General features: G+C 34.3%; 2 long non-coding RNA genes across 2 annotated transcripts; one reads left to right on the forward strand and one right to left on the reverse strand.

Moving 5' to 3' along the window:
• The first annotated feature begins 1212 nt into the window (after positions 1 to 1212).
• LOC130050008 (uncharacterized) lies at positions 1213 to 3166 on the forward strand. The gene is made up of 2 exons (XR_008798360.1): positions 1213 to 1595; positions 2769 to 3166. It is a non-coding gene; the product is annotated as an uncharacterized LOC130050008 (long non-coding RNA).
• Positions 2517 to 4222, reverse strand: LOC125648814 (uncharacterized). The gene is made up of 2 exons (XR_008798361.1): positions 3827 to 4222; positions 2517 to 3128 (listed from the first exon to the last, which is right to left on the reverse strand). It is a non-coding gene; the product is annotated as an uncharacterized LOC125648814 (long non-coding RNA).
• Positions 4223 to 6685: the final 2463 nt, after the last annotated feature.

Here is a 6685-nt window from a genome sequence, read left to right on the forward strand (position 1 = left end):
ATAGTATTTGATATTATAAAACAATAGATGTTTTAAAAAGTGGATTCATTGAGATTCGGTTGGCACTTGATGGAAGGGGGGGGGGTATAATTTGATAACATGATACAACAGTATTGATGGTTTACTGGGAATATTATTATTAAACAAACCTTCTCCATCCGCATTGAAATTTTCTATCCTCTCTCCCTAAATCAGTTTCAGATTGTATAAATACAATTAGTGTATAGAAAATTATTAGTTTATACTAAATTCAAGAATATGGCTTTTTACTTAAGACTTACAATAACTTCCTTGAGATAAAGAGGAATGTATTGCATGAAAATGATTTTTCTTCCAATTTTTTATATAGGTTAGATGGATCGATGCCATTGAGACTAATCTCTTGAAATATTCCCGGACACCTTGATACCCAGGCCATGACATACAGTTCCTGTAAGTGCTGATATACCGTCAAAGCAGTGACTTGTGTAACACCGAATGGTGCAATCACTCATTTTTCAACTTTGAATATAGGGATCAACATGTACTCCACAGAAAAGTTCCAGTAAAACCCAAGGCTGGAAAACAGTTTAGGTGTTCACCATTTGTGTGATCAATTAAAACAATGTGTGTCCTTGAACACTCCGGCTTTTTATCCTTGAGAGGACACTTGGCTTATAAAAAAGTTGAATTGTGTTACATATTAGCCACGGTAGTATTTACGTCGAGAGGGCTAAAGAAAGGATAAAATCCACATACCAGCAGTCTACGATCCAATATTAACCAAGATAAATATGTGCTCGATTGAAGTCAGCATTTCGCAAATTCTATGGTCGTTATAACGATCAAGTTCGTCAATACAACCTCGCATTGGGTCAAATGCTGTCTGTTGTGTTTCATACCGATTGTTAAGCCATTCTTGGCACACTGACTTTGACTGCGGATAACTCCGTTTACCTGATCAGGATAGGTGTGACCGGTCAACAGGGGATGCTTACTCCTCCTAGGCACCTGATCCCACCTCTGGTGTGTCCAGGAGTCCGTGTTTGCCCAACTATCTATTTTGTATTGCTTATAGGAGTTATGAGATTGATCACTGTTCGTTATCTTCACCTTGCATTAAACAGTATATTCAATTCTAATAAATGTTTATTAAACCGTAATATTTTAAAAACTTTTTCTGGAGTGACTGTTAAGTACAATGCTCTACATGTTCATATCTTCAGGAATAGCCGTGTTTCGAGTTACTCCGGAACACAGTGTTTATTCTGTGTTTAGTCACGCCGCGTCAAAAATGTTCCACAGGGTTACTTCCGGTTTATCGTTGTTTACCAACAGTCGACACTTCGTGTATTAGGCCTAGGCTTAATTTTGTCGATCATCATGAAATTGAAATACACATTTAATAGTTTGGGGTGTATGCGGTACATATGTGTTTATGAGCGTTTGATAAGCTACTATTGATCTACGAAATACAACGAAAGACTTCGTCACGAACAGAAGAAGACGATCTGACATCGTCACGATGTCGTGCAACTCACACAAGGCCCATCTGTCTAGTAACCAGAGGGGTAAAGGAAAAGAACGTATTAGACTCACTGAAACCTGTCAAACAGGTAAAATGAAAATTATGACGACATTTTATATATATATATGATTAAACAAAACACAATGTGCACTGCTTCATAAAGCAGGCATTAGCCTGATTAGGTCCAGTACAGTCTAGGGCCTAAGTGAAATAGAATTTACGTTACCAAATCTGGGCCAAAATGGGCATAAACATGTAACATATATAACCAGGTCCATTCCAAAGAATAGTTCTACCTACGTAGCTATTAATAGCTACCTAGGTATTTAAAGCTACTTAAAGTAGCTACTTTTACATGTTTTTAAAGATATAAATAAATAATAATTAAGGCACATCTTTTAAACAGGTCAGTCGTTTTATGTATCATGTTGTAATATTGATCCAAAATTGTCAAATGTTTAGGATTATTAAGTTGTTACAGATTCCACATTGTAAAGTCATCATATACTTATCAAAGCTTCGACACACACAAGGTAGTGGACAGTTATCAATACAAAAGAAATTCTCTTTTCATGAAAATTCTTAAAATGACATATGATCTATACCTAGAATAGTGTTTTGATTAGTTCAAAGTACATGTATATTGTTATGTGTCATTGCACTTGAGAAATTTAATCGACACTAGCTTAATGAAGCTGTTTGAAATAGCTTTATAAAACTATATAGCTAAATATAGAGATTGTGCTGGGCCTGATAGATATAACAATACAGAGGAAATCCGTCATATGCATCAAAAGTTTGAAAAAGGTGAATTGACTTCAATATAAATTTATGAACAAAATTGAAAAAAAGAGAGAAGAAATTAGGAAGAATCTTTTGTGTTCATTTAAAACATGTTGGTTAGATTTTGAAGTTGTTTAACTCGGCTTTATACATGATGTCAGATCTCTGAATGCAAGCAAGCTCTCATAGGACTACAATGTATAGGGGAAATCAGATATATGTACAATAAATATGGTAAGCTTTATTGATAAAAATCATGAAAACTCATACATTCCCAGTTTTAATATGAATTACTTCATGTATTTCCAAATAAGTTAAAAAAAAATATACATGTATGTACAGTGAACAGTATTTTTAACAAATACATGAATTATAATTTCATTATTTTTTTTTTTTTTTATTATTATTTTTTACATCTTTGCTTCTCAAATTGACAAAAGTCTATTATCAATATTGTGGCATCCCTCCTCTTTTTCAGGTATATGGGAACAGGATCATTTTCCATGCCTTTCACTTGAGGTCTTCAGTTTCATCATTAATCATCTGAATGTCGGTATGCCAAACTCTCATGATGTCATGCCATTACTGGATATTCCTTAACACTGGTTTATTTAAGCCACACTACCTATAACATTGCCAAAATATTAGACTGAAAATTTTCAAATACACAAGATTTGAAGCAGCAAAAGAAAAGAATTACATATGTATAACACACAAAAAAGAAGAAATTAATTCTCACCTGGCTGATATGAACTTTTTACTCCTTTTTAGCTCCCTTTCACTGCATACCAGCCAATAACTAGCAGTCATTATATGCAGATCAGCCATTGTTATCAACCTGTGTTTATATATGTTGAATGAAATATGAATGAAAATTGTTGTTGTTTGTTATTCTTTTTAAAATATATATATACTCAATAGTATATTTCCTTACACAGTACTGAATCAAAGGGGTAGGAGAGCAAATACATAATATATAACCTGGCTCATGTTCAGCTGGTTCCATTCTTGTATATAAGTGGTTTGAGTGGAAATGTACATATCTGATGTACATGTACATGCAAAGTACCTTGATTGCACAAGCAATATGCTTCACTTGTGTTCGAATTTACTATTACAGAGTACCCCAAGCGATGCATATTGCCTGTGCTTGATTTGTATTAAAAGTTGGAGAAAAGATCAATGTTCTTTGATATAATTCAAAATTTTGCAGTGAATGAACCATCGGTATGGAGCTTGAATAAATGATCATGCAAATTCTAGTATAGGTCCGTAGGGATATATTATCTGGTGTTCTCATATTTTATTTAATTGGCAGATATATATACCCCCCCCCCCTCCCTTGTGAAATTGCTTCGTAATTTTTATGAGCCTGAACCATAAGTTCATAATTGAAATTCTCTATTTAATGTCACATGAACACCGTTGTAAAATACATACACTGCTCAGATGTGGATGAGGGTACAAGTATACCTATTCTTAAGATTGACAAGATTTTGCACAGTCTATATTATATTTTTAAGAGTCAGTACAAACCTCTTGGTTTTCCTAAAAGTTAATATAAGGAAACTGGCTAGAACAATGATGTTTCTTTGTTGGTTCAGCTTTCACGGAATGTAATAATCGCACTCAATTTCGGCTGCTCGTGGTTTTCTACACAAATGACGCCATCGTTTCCTCTGCGTGAACGCTTTTCCCGGGTTTGGGAAAAGGTAAACTTTGACATCTTCCCAAGTAAATATATATCCCTTGCTATCCTTTATCTGATTTGCGACAGTTTGTGCCGCAAAATCTATATTTTGTCAAAAACAATTTTGTTACCAGTGTAAACAAAATTAACCGGAAGTACCCCTGTGGAACATTTTGCTCATATCACGTGACCGGCGTGGCTAAATACGAAAAATCCCGGGTGTTCCGGAGGAACTCGAAACACGGCTATTAAGCACTGGTTTGGTGTTTGTTGTTTTTTTCAATATCGTTTCCTTCATTTATTATTATTATTTGCAAATCTATATGAATATTATAAAACTCGTGTGTCAAATAGTTCAGTATAAATAAAAAATGCACTATTGATTGTTATTGTTTTACTAAGTATATTTTATCAATACATGTTGATTTTGAATTCATTCAGGAATGGAAATATTAAAAGAATAATTCTGTTACTGTTATGTGTCCATTCAGAGTCCTTTATGATCCGGGATAATTCTGCAGTCAGCTGTTGTCCAAATAATCAAGTTGCAGCAATAAAATTCTATCACTTTGCAATGTTCTTTATCCACTAAGAGTTCTTGATCTGAATAATTTTGCATGCAATCGGCTGTAGTCCAAACAATCGAGACGGAATAATTCATATTGCATAAAAGCTGGTCCTGTATCTGATGATAGCAAGGATGGCTGGACTTGAGGGAGTAAATACGCTTCCTGTATTCTAAATGTAAGAAAAGCTTTATATATAATGTACAGTGAAGCATATATGAGAAATAATATTACAAAGAAAATATTGGTGACCTCAGAAAATAATTCCAAAAATTATCTGATTCTTAACATTTTTCTATCTGGCTGTAAACAGGCCAAATTCTCAACCACAATTTTGGAACCAACCACTGAAATTACTCTCTCCGGCGTTTGTCTTTGTCTAAATATATACAAACTTAATCAAGCTATAGATAACAAAGTTATCTTAATAATACCAATTTCTCCAAATTGCTTAAATGATAATGGGAAAAAACCCAGTGAAGTAATAGGCCATAATATAACCATACCCCCCCCCCCCAATTTTAGCCACATCACAAAATTATCTACTTGAGTTACATTGCACATTTGTATGTCGATCATTAACAATAATAGGCCTAGGAAAGAGAAGTAAGTTGAATTAAAAGTATAAATGAATTACGTAATTATTGAATAATCACTCATGAAGTTGAAGATAAAGGTATACTTGCAGTTACCTGACTACTTTATACAACTTGTTCTCCATCGACACTTGAACCACTGCATTGACAATGCACGCCAACTTGTTAAACAGGGACATAACAAATGGTTGTGATACACAGCGTTCTCTGATTTACTCATAAGCGTTGGTTTTTCGGACATGTAGTTGACCCAATTCTATACTCATAATACTGAATCGGATTCGTTTGTCACCGGAAACGCTTCACCGGAAGTGATGAGAAACGAGACTTTCAGCCCCTATTTTCCCTCAGACTGGGAAGGGTGGGGGTGGGGTGTCATCCTTTGCTACAGGGCTTCAATTTATAACTTTCAAGCTTACATGCATTAATATCTCCTCATTTACTACTACGTAGTACTATCAAAAATAGTGGAGGGGCCAGTCTCGCAATATATATTTTCGTTTGCATATACGAAAATATGTATAACAGGTAATGTTCATTGTCAATTAAAAAGGTGGCCCAGTCCCCTCCAAAAAACGTGCCTGCAGCGTTCTTGATTTTTATGGTGGGTTTCATAAGATTTCAATGCAACAAAAGGTACTTGTCACATCAATAATACCATAAAGTTAATAACACATCACTATAAACTTTCCTTGTTGTATTTTGCATACCAAATAATCTTTGATTTGTATTTTCACTGACTTTCCATAGATTTGCATGGAACATGCAAGTGGTAGAAATATTTTTCATACTATTTAACGAAGTTGTATTTACAGTAAGTCATAATTTCATTATTATCTTCATCAGAAATGATTCCGACACGAAAATATTTTTAAATCTCCACTCGGGAAGTCTAGCTTCTATCTTCTGACGTCTTGTAAAATCCCGAAACGTACGAACAGCTTTGGGGTTTTTTTCATTAGCTAAAAATAGCGTACGTCTTCAATTCAAAATTTTCATTTTGTTAACAAAGCAATATTTTCAAGATTTTTGGTAATAAACATCGTATCAATTTATTGTGATAATAAAACAATGAGACTTTATTTTTCAACACAACGAATATACAATTTTCATTCTGTGCTGTATTAGTACAAAGCACTTCGTGGTATAAAACGGAAAATCGAGCTGCAGACCCATGTTTTGTTGCAGTTTTCGGAGATAATAGGCAATAAATGCAGTTATGCCATACATGTTTTTTAGTTGAATGATTGTACAAGAGAACGGTAGTAAGTACATGTACATAGCATACATTGTATTCCCTTGAGGCTCACAAGGCCGACATTCTCAGGGGGTGCCATTCGGTGTCAATTGAAGCTAGGTACCTTGTGTTATTATTAGTATACAGGTGTCGTAAGTTTTTTTACAGAAATAAGTGCCTGTGGTACCGAGGACCTATTCTAACCTAGAGCTTTACGTGGTAGTAAATGTTGGAGGACACTGTGTGTATATATATAATTTAAAGAATAATCACATAATAATCAATCCGTGGCCGAGTGGTGTTAGA

Source organism: Ostrea edulis, chromosome 9 (assembly GCF_947568905.1).
Source record: "Ostrea edulis chromosome 9, xbOstEdul1.1, whole genome shotgun sequence".
NCBI lineage: Eukaryota > Metazoa > Mollusca > Bivalvia > Ostreida > Ostreidae > Ostrea > Ostrea edulis.